Source organism: Lissotriton vulgaris, chromosome 2_1, assembly GCF_964263255.1.
Source record: "Lissotriton vulgaris chromosome 2_1, aLisVul1.2, whole genome shotgun sequence".
NCBI classification, from domain to species: domain Eukaryota; kingdom Metazoa; phylum Chordata; class Amphibia; order Caudata; family Salamandridae; genus Lissotriton; species Lissotriton vulgaris.
The window spans coordinates 1269613442-1269627988 of NC_141687.1; positions in this window are offsets into that span (position 1 = coordinate 1269613442).

The following is a 14547-nucleotide window of genomic DNA, read 5'->3' on the forward strand; positions in this document are numbered from 1 at the left end:
AAATGTACTCAGAATGAGCTTTTCAGTGAAGAGAAGCCAGGCACATTTTAGCTAGTTTTACTTGTAAGTGGGGTTGGAAACGCTTTTCAGGATCAGTACTGGGCTCAAAACATGCAGCCCTGAGGTCTCTCATGATAGCAGGTGGTTAAATAGAAATTCGCTGCTCAGCTGACCCGGCAGGAGCAAACGTATGCTAAAAATGTACACAGAATGAGCTTTTCAGTGAAGAGAAGCCAGGCACATTTTAGCTAGTTTTACTTGTAAGTGGGGTTGGAAATGCTTTTCAGGCTCAGTACTGGGCTCAAAACATGCAGCCCTGAGGTCTCTCATGAAAGCAGGTGGTTAAATAGAAATTCACTGCTCAGCTGACCTGGTAGGAGCAAACGTATGCCAAAAATGTACTCAGAATGAGCTTTTCAGTGAATAGCAGCCAGGCACATTTTAGCTAGTTTTACTTGTAAGTGGGGTTGGAAACGCTTTTCAGGCTCAGTACTGGGCTCAAAACATGCAGCCCTGAGGTCTCTCATGAAAGCAGGTGGTTAAATAGAAATTCGCTGCTCAGCTGACCCGGTAGGAGCAAACGTATGCCAAAAATGTACACAGAATGAGCTTTTCAGTGAATAGCAGCCAGGCACATTTTAGCTAGTTTTACTTGTAAGTGGGGTTGGAAATGCTTTTCAGGATCAGTACTGGGCTCAAAACATGCAGCCCTGAGGTCTCTCATGATAGCAGGTGGTTAAATAGAAATTCGCTGTTCAGCTGACCCGGCAGGAGCAAACGAATGCTAAAAATGTACTCAGAATGAGCTTTTCAGTGAAGAGAAGCCAGGCACATTTTAGCTAGTTTTACTTGTAAGTGGGGTTGGAAATGCTTTTCAGGCTCAGTACTGGGCTCAAAACATGCAGCCCTGAGGTCTCTCATGAAAGCAGGTGGTTAAATAGAAATTCGCTGCTCAGCTGACCCGGCAGGAGCAAACGTATGCTAAAAATGTACACAGAATGAGCTTTTCAGTGGAGAAGCCAGGCACATTTTAGCTAGTTTTACTTGTAAGTGGGGTTGGAAACGCTTTTCAGGCTCAGTACTGGGCTCACAACATGCAGCCCTGAGGTCTCTCATGATAGCAGGTGGTTAAATAGAAATTCGCTGCTCAGCTGACCCGGTAGGAGCAAACGTATGCCAAAAATGTACACAGAATGAGCTTTTCAGTGAATAGCAGCCAGGCACATTTTAGCTAGTTTTACTTGTAAGTGGGGTTGGAAAAGCTTTTCAGGATCAGTACTGGGCTCAAAACATGCAGCCCTGAGGTCTCTCATGATAGCAGGTGGTTAAATAGAAATTCGCTGCTCACCTGACCCGGCAGGAGCAAACGTATGCTAAAAATGTACTCAGAATGAGCTTTTCAGTGAAGAGAAGCCAGGCACATTTTAGCTAGTTTTACTTGTAAGTGGTGTTGGAAATGCTTTTCAGGATCAGTACTGGGCTCAAAACATGCAGCCCTGGGTCTCTCATGATAGCAGGTGGTTAAATAGAAATTCGCTGCTCAGCTGACCCGGCAGGAGCAAACGTATGCTAAAAATGTACACAGAATGAGCTTTTCAGTGAAGAGAAGCCAGGCACATTTTAGCTAGTTTTACTTGTAAGTGGGGTTGGAAACGCTTTTCAGGCTCAGTACTGGGCTCAAAACATGAGGTCTCTCATGAAAGCAGGTGGTTAAATAGAAATTCGCTGCTCAGCTGACCCGGCAGGAGCAAACGTATGCCAAAAATGTACACAGAATGAGCTTTTCAGTGAATAGCAGCCAGGCACATTTTAGCTAGTTTTACTTGTAAGTGGGGTTGGAAACGCTTTTCAGGATCAGTACTGGGCGCAAAACATGCAGCCCTGAGGTCTCTCATGATAGCAGGTGGTTAAATAGAAATTCGCTGTTCAGCTGACCCGGCAGGAGCAAACGTATGCCAAAAATGTACACAGAATGAGCTTTTCAGTGAATAGCAGCCAGGCACATTTTAGCTAGTTTTACATGTAAGTGGGGTTGGAAACGGTTTTCAGGATCAGTACGGGGCTCCAAACATGCAGCCCTGAGGTCTCTCATGATAGCAGGTGGTTAAATAGAAATTCGCTGCTCAGCTGACCCGGCAGGAGCAAACGTATGCTAAAAATGTACTCAGAATGAGCTTTTCAGTGAAGAGAAGCCAGGCACATTTTAGCTAGTTTTACTTGTAAGTGGGGTTGGAAATGCTTTTCAGGGTCAGTACTGGGCTCAAAACATGCAGCCCTGAGGTCTCTCATGAAAGCAGGTGGTTAAATAGAAATTCGCTGCTCAGCTGACCCGGTAGGAGCAAACGTATGCCAAAAATGTACACAGAATGAGCTTTTCAGTGAATACCAGCCAGGCACATTTTAGCTAGTTTTACTTGTAAGTGGGGTTGGAAACGCTTTTCAGGATCAGTACTGGGCTCAAAACATGCAGCCCTGAGGTCTCTCATGATAGCAGGTGGTTAAATAGAAATTCGCTGCTCAGCTGACCCGGCAGGAGCAAACGTATGCTAAAAATGTACTCAGAATGAGCTTTTCAGTGAAGAGAAGCCAGGCACATTTTAGCTAGTTTTACTTGTAAGTGGGGTTGGAAACGCTTTTCAGGATCAGTACTGGGCTCAAAACATGCAGCCCTGAGGTCTCTCATGATAGCAGGTGGTTAAATAGAAATTCGCTGCTCAGCTGACCCGGCAGGAGCAAACGTATGCTAAAAATGTACTCAGAATGAGCTTTTCAGTGAAGAGAAGCCAGGCACATTTTAGCTAGTTTTACTTGTAAGTGGGGTTGGAAATGCTTTTCAGGGTCAGTACTGGGCTCAAAACATGCAGCCCTGAGGTCTCTCATGAAAGCAGGTGGTTAAATAGAAATTCGCTGCTCAGCTGACCCGGTAGGAGCAAACGTATGCCAAAAATGTACACAGAATGAGCTTTTCAGTGAATACCAGCCAGGCACATTTTAGCTAGTTTTACTTGTAAGTGGGGTTGGAAACGCTTTTCAGGATCAGTACTGGGCTCAAAACATGCAGCCCTGAGGTCTCTCATGATAGCAGGTGGTTAAATAGAAATTCGCTGCTCAGCTGACCCGGCAGGAGCAAACGTATGCTAAAAATGTACTCAGAATGAGCTTTTCAGTGAAGAGAAGCCAGGCACATTTTAGCTAGTTTTACTTGTAAGTGGGGTTGGAAACGCTTTTCAGGATCAGTACTGGGCTCAAAACATGCAGCCCTGAGGTCTCTCATGATAGCAGGTGGTTAAATAGAAATTCGCTGCTCAGCTGACCCGGCAGGAGCAAACGTATGCTAAAAATGTACACAGAATGAGCTTTTCAGTGAAGAGAAGCCAGGCACATTTTAGCTAGTTTTACTTGTAAGTGGGGTTGGAAACGCTTTTCAGGCTCAGTACTGGGCTCAAAACATGAGGTCTCTCATGAAAGCAGGTGGTTAAATAGAAATTCGCTGCTCAGCTGACCCGGCAGGAGCAAACGTATGCCAAAAATGTACACAGAATGAGCTTTTCAGTGAATAGCAGCCAGGCACATTTTAGCTAGTTTTACTTGTAAGTGGGGTTGGAAACGCTTTTCAGGATCAGTACTGGGCTCAAAACATGCAGCCCTGAGGTCTCTCATGATAGCAGGTGGTTAAATAGAAATTCGCTGCTCAGCTGACCCGGCAGGAGCAAACGTATGCCAAAAATGTACACAGAATGAGCTTTTCAGTGAAAAGCAGCCAGGCACATTTTAGCTAGTTTTACTTGTAAGTGGGGTTGGAAACGCTTTTCAGGATCAGTACTGGGCTCCAAACATGCAGCCCTGAGGTCTCTCATGATAGCAGGTGGTTAAATAGAAATTCGCTGCTCAGCTGACCCGGCAGGAGCAAACGTATGCTAAAAATGTACTCAGAATGAGCTTTTCAGTGAAGAGAAGCCAGGCACATTTTAGCTAGTTTTACTTGTAAGTGGGGTTGGAAATGCTTTTCAGGGTCAGTACTGGGCTCAAAACATGCAGCCCTGAGGTCTCTCATGAAAGCAGGTGGTTAAATAGAAATTCGCTGCTCAGCTGACCCGGTAGGAGCAAACGTATGCCAAAAATGTACACAGAATGAGCTTTTCAGTGAATAGCAGCCAGGCACATTTTAGCTAGTTTTACTTGTAAGTGGGGTTGGAAACGCTTTTCAGGATCAGTACTGGGCTCAAAACATGCAGCCCTGAGGTCTCTCATGAAAGCAGGTGGTTAAATAGAAATTCACTGTTCAGCTGACCTGGTAGGAGCAAACGTATGCCAAAAATGTACTCAGAATGAGCTTTTCAGTGAATAGCAGCCAGGCACATTTTAGCTAGTTTTACTTGTAAGTGGGGTTGGAAACGCTTTTCAGGATCAGTACTGGGCTCAAAACATGCAGCCCTGAGGTCTCTCATGATAGCAGGTGGTTAAATAGAAATTCGCTGCTCACCTGACCCGGCAGGAGCAAACGTATGCTAAAAATGTACTCAGAATGAGCTTTTCAGTGAAGAGAAGCCAGGCACATTTTAGCTAGTTTTACTTGTAAGTGGTGTTGGAAACGCTTTTCAGGATCAGTACTGGGCTCAAAACATGCAGCCCTGGGTCTCTCATGATAGCAGGTGGTTAAATAGAAATTCGCTGCTCAGCTGACCCGGCAGGAGCAAACGTATGCTAAAAATGTACACAGAATGAGCTTTTCAGTGAAGAGAAGCCAGGCACATTTTAGCTAGTTTTACTTGTAAGTGGGGTTGGAAACGCTTTTCAGGCTCAGTACTGGGCTCAAAACATGAGGTCTCTCATGAAAGCAGGTGGTTAAATAGAAATTCGCTGCTCAGCTGACCCGGCAGGAGCAAACGTATGCCAAAAATGTACACAGAATGAGCTTTTCAGTGAATAGCAGCCAGGCACATTTTAGCTAGTTTTACTTGTAAGTGGGGTTGGAAACGCTTTTCAGGATCAGTACTGGGCTCAAAACATGCAGCCCTGAGGTCTCTCATGATAGCAGGTGGTTAAATAGAAATTCGCTGTTCAGCTGACCCGGCAGGAGCAAACGTATGCCAAAAATGTACACAGAATGAGCTTTTCAGTGAATAGCAGCCAGGCACATTTTAGCTAGTTTTACATGTAAGTGGGGTTGGAAACGCTTTTCAGGATCAGTACGGGGCTCCAAACATGCAGCCCTGAGGTCTCTCATGATAGCAGGTGGTTAAATAGAAATTCGCTGCTCAGCTGACCCGGCAGGAGCAAACGTATGCTAAAAATGTACTCAGAATGAGCTTTTCAGTGAAGAGAAGCCAGGCACATTTTAGCTAGTTTTACTTGTAAGTGGGGTTGGAAATGCTTTTCAGGGTCAGTACTGGGCTCAAAACATGCAGCCCTGAGGTCTCTCATGAAAGCAGGTGGTTAAATAGAAATTCGCTGCTCAGCTGACCTGGTAGGAGCAAACGTATGCCAAAAATGTACACAGAATGAGCTTTTCAGTGAATACCAGCCAGGCACATTTTAGCTAGTTTTACTTGTAAGTGGGGTTGGAAACGCTTTTCAGGATCAGTACTGGGCTCAAAACATGCAGCCCTGAGGTCTATCATGATAGCAGGTGGTTAAATAGAAATTCGCTGCTCAGCTGACCCGGCAGGAGCAAACGTATGCTAAAAATGTACTCAGAATGAGCTTTTCAGTGAAGAGAAGCCAGGCACATTTTAGCTAGTTTTACTTGTAAGTGGGGTTGGAAACGCTTTTCAGGATCAGTACTGGGCTCAAAACATGCAGCCCTGAGGTCTCTCATGATAGCAGGTGGTTAAATAGAAATTCGCTGCTCAGCTGACCCGGCAGGAGCAAACGTATGCTAAAAATGTACACAGAATGAGCTTTTCAGTGAAGAGAAGCCAGGCACATTTTAGCTAGTTTTACTTGTAAGTGGGGTTGGAAACGCTTTTCAGGCTCAGTACTGGGCTCAAAACATGAGGTCTCTCATGAAAGCAGGTGGTTAAATAGAAATTCGCTGCTCAGCTGACCCGGCAGGAGCAAACGTATGCCAAAAATGTACACAGAATGAGCTTTTCAGTGAATAGCAGCCAGGCACATTTTAGCTAGTTTTACTTGTAAGTGGGGTTGGAAACGCTTTTCAGGATCAGTACTGGGCTCAAAACATGCAGCCCTGAGGTCTCTCATGATAGCAGGTGGTTAAATAGAAATTCGCTGCTCAGCTGACCCGGCAGGAGCAAACGTATGCCAAAAATGTACACAGAATGAGCTTTTCAGTGAATAGCAGCCAGGCACATTTTAGCTAGTTTTACTTGTAAGTGGGGTTGGAAACGCTTTTCAGGATCAGTACTGGGCTCCAAACATGCAGCCCTGAGGTCTCTCATGATAGCAGGTGGTTAAATAGAAATTCGCTGCTCAGCTGACCCGGCAGGAGCAAACGTATGCTAAAAATGTACTCAGAATGAGCTTTTCAGTGAAGAGAAGCCAGGCACATTTTAGCTAGTTTTACTTGTAAGTGGGGTTGGAAATGCTTTTCAGGGTCAGTACTGGGCTCAAAACATGCAGCCCTGAGGTCTCTCATGAAAGCAGGTGGTTAAATAGAAATTCGCTGCTCAGCTGACCCGGTAGGAGCAAACGTATGCCAAAAATGTACACAGAATGAGCTTTTCAGTGAATAGCAGCCAGGCACATTTTAGCTAGTTTTACTTGTAAGTGGGGTTGGAAACGCTTTTCAGGCTCAGTACTGGGCTCAAAACATGCAGCCCTGAGGTCTCTCATGAAAGCAGGTGGTTAAATAGAAATTCACTGCTCAGCTGACCTGGTAGGAGCAAACGTATGCCAAAAATGTACTCAGAATGAGCTTTTCAGTGAATAGCAGCCAGGCACATTTTAGCTAGTTTTACTTGTAAGTGGGGTTGGAAACGCTTTTCAGGCTCAGTACTGGGCTCAAAACATGCAGCTCTGAGGTCTCTCATGAAAGCAGGTGGTTAAATAGAAATTCGCTGCTCAGCTGACCCGGTAGGAGCAAACGTATGCCAAAAATGTACACAGAATGAGCTTTTCAGTGAATAGCAGCCAGGCACATTTTAGCTAGTTTTACTTGTAAGTGGGGTTGGAAACGCTTTTCAGGATCAGTACTGGGCTCAAAACATGCAGCCCTGAGGTCTCTCGTGATAGCAGGTGGTTAAATAGAAATTCGCTGCTCACCTGACCCGGCAGGAGCAAACGTATGCTAAAAATGTACTCAGAATGAGCTTTTCAGTGAAGAGAAGCCAGGCACATTTTAGCTAGTTTTACTTGTAAGTGGGGTTGGAAACGCTTTTCAGGATCAGTACTGGGCTCAAAACATGCAGCCCTGGGTCTCTCATGATAGCAGGTGGTTAAATAGAAATTCGCTGCTCAGCTGAACCGGCAGGAGCAAACGTATGCTAAAAATGTACACAGAATGAGCTTTTCAGTGAAGAGAAGCCAGGCACATTTTAGCTAGTTTTACTTGTAAGTGGGGTTGGAAACGCTTTTCAGGCTCAGTACTGGGCTCAAAATATGAGGTCTCTCATGAAAGCAGGTGGTTAAATAGAAATTCGCTGCTCAGCTGACCCGGCAGGAGCAAACATATGCCAAAAATGTACACAGAATGAGCTTTTCAGTGAATAGCAGCCAGGCACATTTTAGCTAGTTTTACTTGTAAGTGGGGTTGGAAACGCTTTTCAGGATCAGTACTGGGCTCAAAACATGCAGCCCTGAGGTCTCTCATGATAGCAGGTGGTTAAATAGAAATTCGCTGCTCAGCTGACCCGGCAGGAGCAAACGTATGCCAAAAATGTACACAGAATGAGCTTTTCAGTGAATAGCAGCCAGGCACATTTTAGCTAGTTTTACATGTAAGTGGGGTTGGAAACGCTTTTCAGGATCAGTACGGGGCTCCAAACATGCAGCCCTGAGGTCTCTCATGATAGCAGGTGGTTAAATAGAAATTCACTGCTCAGCTGACCCGGCAGGAGCAAACGTATGCTAAAAATGTACTCAGAATGAGCTTTTCAGTGAAGAGAAGCCAGGCACCTTTTAGCTAGTTTTACTTGTACGTGGGGTTGGAAATGCTTTTCAGGGTCAGTACTGGGCTCAAAACATGCAGCCCTGAGGTCTCTCATGAAAGCAGGTGGTTAAATAGAAATTCGCTGCTCAGCTGACCCGGTAGGAGCAAACGTATGCCCAAAATGTACACAGAATGAGCTTTTCAGTGAATACCAGCCAGGTACATTTTAGCTAGTTTTACTTGTAAGTGGGGTTGGAAACGCTTTTCAGGATCAGTACTAGGCTCAAAACATGCAGCCCTGAGGTCTCTCATGATAGCAGGAGGTTAAATAGAAATTTGCTGCTCAGCTGACCCGGCAGGAGCAAACGTATGCCAAAAATGTACACAGAATGAGCTTTTCAGTGAATAGCAGCCAGGCACATTTTAGCTAGTTTTACTTGTAAGTGGGGTTGGAAACGCTTTTCAGGATCAGTACTGGGCTCCAAACATGCAGCCCTGAGGTCTCTCATGATAGCAGGTGGTTAAATAGAAATTCGCTGCTCAGCTGACCCGGCAGGAGCAAACGTATGCTAAAAATGTACTCAGAATGAGCTTTTCAGTGAAGAGAAGCCAGGCACATTTTAGCTAGTTTTACTTGTAAGTGGGGTTGGAAATGCTTTTCAGGGTCAGTACTGGGCTCAAAACATGCAGCCCTGAGGTCTCTCATGAAAGCAGGTGGTTAAATAGAAATTCGCTGCTCAGCTGACCCGGTAGGAGCAAACGTATGCCAAAAATGTACACAGAATGAGCTTTTCAGTGAATAGCAGCCAGGCACATTTTAGCTAGTTTTACTTCTAAGTGGGGTTGGAAACGCTTTTCAGGATTAGTACTGGGCTCAAAACATGCAGCCCTGAGGTCTCTCATGATAGCAGGTGGTTAAATAGAAATTCGCTGCTCAGCTGACCCGGGAGGAGCAAACGTATGCTAAAAATGTACACAGAATGAGCTTTTCAGTGAATAGCAGCCAGGCACATTTTAGCTAGTTTTACTTGTAAGTGGGGTTGGAAACGCTTTTCAGGATGAGTACTGGGCTCAAAACATGCAGCCCTGAGGTCTCTCATGATAGCAGGTGGTTAAATAGAAATTCGCTGCTCAGCTGACCCGGCAGGAGCAAACGTATGCCAAAAATGTACACAGAATGAGCTTTTCAGTGAATAGCAGCCAGGCACATTTTAGCTAGTTTTACTTGTAAGTGGGGTTGGAAACGCTTTTCAGGATCAGTACTGGGCTCCAAACATGCAGCCCTGAGGTCTCTCATGATAGCAGGTGGTTAAATAGTAATTCGCTGCTCAGCTGACCCGGCAGGAGCAAACGTATGCTAAAAATGTACTCAGAATGAGCTTTTCAGTGAAGAGAAGCCAGGCACATTTTAGCTAGTTTTACTTGTAAGTGGGGTTGGAAATGCTTTTCAGGGTCAGTACTGGGCTCAAAACATGCAGCCCTGAGGTCTCTCATTAAAGCAGGTGGTTAAATAGAAATTTGCTGCTCAGCTGACCCGGCAGGAGCAAACGTATGCTAAAAATGTACACAGAATGAGCTTTTCAGTGAAGAGAAGCCAGGCACATTTTAGCTAGTTTTACTTGTAAGTGGGGTTGGAAACGCTTTTCAGGCTCAGTACTGGGCTCAAAACATGAGGTCTCTCATGAAAGCAGGTGGTTAAATAGAAATTCGCTGCTCAGCTGACCCGGCAGGAGCAAACGTATGCCAAAAATGTACACAGAATGAGCTTTTCAGTGAATAGCAGCCAGGCACATTTTAGCTAGTTTTACTTGTAAGTGGGGTTGGAAACGCTTTTCAGGATCAGTACTGGGCTCAAAACATGCAGCCCTGAGGTCTCTCATGATAGCAGGTGGTTAAATAGAAATTCGCTGTTCAGCTGACCCGGCAGGAGCAAACGTATGCCAAAAATGTACACAGAATGAGCTTTTCAGTGAATAGCAGCCAGGCACATTTTAGCTAGTTTTACATGTAAGTGGGGTTGGAAACGGTTTTCAGGATCAGTACGGGGCTCCAAACATGCAGCCCTGAGGTCTCTCATGATAGCAGGTGGTTAAATAGAAATTCGCTGCTCAGCTGACCCGGCAGGAGCAAACGTATGCTAAAAATGTACTCAGAATGAGCTTTTCAGTGAAGAGAAGCCAGGCACATTTTAGCTAGTTTTACTTGTAAGTGGGGTTGGAAATGCTTTTCAGGGTCAGTACTGGGCTCAAAACATGCAGCCCTGAGGTCTCTCATGAAAGCAGGTGGTTAAATAGAAATTCGCTGCTCAGCTGACCCGGTAGGAGCAAACGTATGCCAAAAATGTACACAGAATGAGCTTTTCAGTGAATAGCAGCCAGGCACATTTTAGCTAGTTTTACTTGTAAGTGGGGTTGGAAACGCTTTTCAGGATCAGTACTGGGCTCAAAACATGCAGCCCTGAGGTCTCTCATGATAGCAGGTGGTTAAATAGAAATTCGCTGCTCAGCTGACCCGGCAGGAGCAAACGTATGCTAAAAATGTACTCAGAATGAGCTTTTCAGTGAAGAGAAGCCAGGCACATTTTAGCTAGTTTTACTTGTAAGTGGGGTTGGAAACGCTTTTCAGGATCAGTACTGGGCTCAAAACATGCAGCCCTGAGGTCTCTCATGATAGCAGGTGGTTAAATAGAAATTCGCTGCTCAGCTGACCCGGTAGGAGCAAACGTATGCCAAAAATGTACACAGAATGAGCTTTTCAGTGAATAGCAGCCAGGCACATTTTAGCTAGTTTTACTTGTAAGTGGGGTTGGAAACGCTTTTCAGGATCAGTACTGGGCTCAAAACATGCAGCCCTGAGGTCTCTCATGATAGCAGGTGGTTAAATAGAAATTCGCTGCTCAGCTGACCCGGCAGGAGCAAACGTATGCTAAAAATGTACACAGAATGAGCTTTTCAGTGAAGAGAAGCCAGGCACATTTTAGCTAGTTTTACTTGTAAGTGGGGTTGGAAACGCTTTTCAAGATCAGTACTGGGCTCAAAACATGCAGCCCTGAGGTCTCTCATGATAGCAGGTGGTTAAATAGAAATTCGCTGCTCAGCTGACCCGGCAGGAGCAAACGTATGCTAAAAATGTACACAGAATGAGCTTTTCAGTGAAGAGAAGCCAGGCACATTTTAGCTAGTTTTACTTGTAAGTGGGGTTGGAAACGCTTTTCAGGCTCAGTACTTGGCTCAAAACATGAGGTCTCTCATGAAAGCAGGTGGTTAAATAGAAATTCGCTGCTCAGCTGACCCGGCAGGAGCAAACGTATGCTAAAAATGTACACAGAATGAGCTTTTCAGTGAAGAGAAGCCAGGCACATTTTAGCTAGTTTTACTTGTAAGTGGGGTTGGAAACGCTTTTCAGGCTCAGTACTGGGCTCAAAACATGAGGTCTCTCATGAAAGCAGGTGGTTAAATAGAAATTCGCTGCTCAGCTGACCCGGCAGGAGCAAACGTATGCCAAAAATGTACACAGAATGAGCTTTTCAGTGAATAGCAGCCAGGCACATTTTAGCTAGTTTTACTTGTAAGTGGGGTTGGAAACGCTTTTCAGGATCAGTACTGGGCTCAAAACATGCAGCCCTGAGGTCTCTCATGATAGCAGGTGGTTAAATAGAAATTCGCTGTTCAGCTGACCCGGCAGGAGCAAACGTATGCCAAAAATGTACACAGAATGAGCTTTTCAGTGAATAGCAGCCAGGCACATTTTAGCTAGTTTTACATGTAAGTGGGGTTGGAAACGCTTTTCAGGATCAGTACGGGGCTCCAAACATGCAGCCCTGAGGTCTCTCATGATAGCAGGTGGTTAAATAGAAATTCGCTGCTCAGCTGACCCGGCAGGAGCAAACGTATGCTAAAAATGTACTTAGAATGAGCTTTTCAGTGAAGAGAAGCCAGGCACATTTTAGCTAGTTTTACTTGTAAGTGGGGTTGGAAATGCTTTTCAGGGTCAGTACTGGGCTCAAAACATGCAGCCCTGAGGTCTCTCATGAAAGCAGGTGGTTAAATAGAAATTCGCTGCTCAGCTGACCTGGTAGGAGCAAACGTATGCCAAAAATGTACACAGAATGAGCTTTTCAGTGAATACCAGCCAGGCACATTTTAGCTAGTTTTACTTGTAAGTGGGGTTGGAAACGCTTTTCAGGATCAGTACTGGGCTCAAAACATGCAGCCCTGAGGTCTATCATGATAGCAGGTGGTTAAATAGAAATTCGCTGCTCAGCTGACCCGGCAGGAGCAAACGTATGCTAAAAATGTACTCAGAATGAGCTTTTCAGTGAAGAGAAGCCAGGCACATTTTAGCTAGTTTTACTTGTAAGTGGGGTTGGAAACGCTTTTCAGGATCAGTACTGGGCTCAAAACATGCAGCCCTGAGGTCTCTCATGATAGCAGGTGGTTAAATAGAAATTCGCTGCTCAGCTGACCCGGCAGGAGCAAACGTATGCTAAAAATGTACACAGAATGAGCTTTTCAGTGAAGAGAAGCCAGGCACATTTTAGCTAGTTTTACTTGTAAGTGGGGTTGGAAACGCTTTTCAGGCTCAGTACTGGGCTCAAAACATGAGGTCTCTCATGAAAGCAGGTGGTTAAATAGAAATTCGCTGCTCAGCTGACCCGGCAGGAGCAAACGTATGCCAAAAATGTACACAGAATGAGCTTTTCAGTGAATAGCAGCCAGGCACATTTTAGCTAGTTTTACTTGTAAGTGGGGTTGGAAACGCTTTTCAGGATCAGTACTGGGCTCAAAACATGCAGCCCTGAGGTCTCTCATGATAGCAGGTGGTTAAATAGAAATTCGCTGCTCAGCTGACCCGGCAGGAGCAAACGTATGCCAAAAATGTACACAGAATGAGCTTTTCAGTGAATAGCAGCCAGGCACATTTTAGCTAGTTTTACTTGTAAGTGGGGTTGGAAACGCTTTTCAGGATCAGTACTGGGCTCCAAACATGCAGCCCTGAGGTCTCTCATGATAGCAGGTGGTTAAATAGAAATTCGCTGCTCAGCTGACCCGGCAGGAGCAACCGTATGCTAAAAATGTACTCAGAATGAGCTTTTCAGTGAAGAGAAGCCAGGCACATTTTAGCTAGTTTTACTTGTAAGTGGGGTTGGAAATGCTTTTCAGGGTCAGTACTGGGCTCAAAACATGCAGCCCTGAGGTCTCTCATGAAAGCAGGTGGTTAAATAGAAATTCGCTGCTCAGCTGACCCGGTAGGAGCAAACGTATGCCAAAAAATGTACACAGAATGAGCTTTTCAGTGAATAGCAGCCAGGCACATTTTAGCTAGTTTTACTTGTAAGTGGGGTTGGAAACGCTTTTCAGGATCAGTACTGGGCTCAAAACATGCAGCCCTGAGGTCTCTCATGAAAGCAAGTGGTTAAATAGAAATTCACTGTTCAGCTGACCTGGTAGGAGCAAACGTATGCCAAAAATGTACTCAGAATGAGCTTTTCAGTGAATAGCAGCCAGGCACATTTTAGCTAGTTTTACTTGTAAGTGGGGTTGGAAACGCTTTTCAGGCTCAGTACTGGGCTCAAAACATGCAGCCCTGAGGTCTCTCATGAAAGCAGGTGGTTAAATAGAAATTCGCTGCTCAGCTGACCCGGTAGGAGCAAACGTATGCCAAAAATGTACACAGAATGAGCTTTTCAGTGAATAGCAGTCAGGCACATTTTAGCTAGTTTTACTTGTAAGTGGGGTTGGAAACGCTTTTCAGGATCAGTACTGGGCTCAAAACATGCAGCCCTGAGGTCTCTCATGATAGCAGGTGGTTAAATAGAAATTCGCTGCTCAGCTGACCCGGCAGGAGCAAACGTATGCCAAAAATGTACACAGAATGAGCTTTTCAGTGAATAGCAGCCAGGCACATTTTAGCTAGTTTTACTTGTAAGTGGGGTTGGAAACGCTTTTCAGGATCAGTACTGGGCTCCAAACATGCAGCATGAGGTCTCTCATGATAGCAGGTGGTTAAATAGAAATTCACTGCTCTGCTGACCCCGCAGGAGCAAACGTATGCTAAAAATTTACTCAGAATGAGCTTTTCAGTGAAGAGAAGCCAGGCACATTTTAGCTAGTTTTACTTGTAAGTGGGGTTGGAAATGCTTTTCAGGCTCAGTACTGGGCTCAAAACATGCAGCCCTGAGGTCTCTCATGAAAGCAGGTGGTTAAATAGAAATTCGCTGCTCAGCTGACCCAGTAGGAGCAAACGTATGCCAAAAATGTACACAGAATGAGCTTTTCAGTGAATAGCAGCCAGGCACATTTTAGCTAGTTTTACTCGTAAGTGGGGTTGGAAACGCTTTTCAGGATCAGTACTGGGCTCAAAACATGCAGCCCTGAGGTCTCTCATGATAGCAGGTGGTTAAATAGAAATTCGCTGCTCAGCTGACCCGGCAGGAGCAAACGTATGCTAAAAATGTACTCAGAATGAGCTTTTCAGTGAAGAGAAGCCAGGCACAT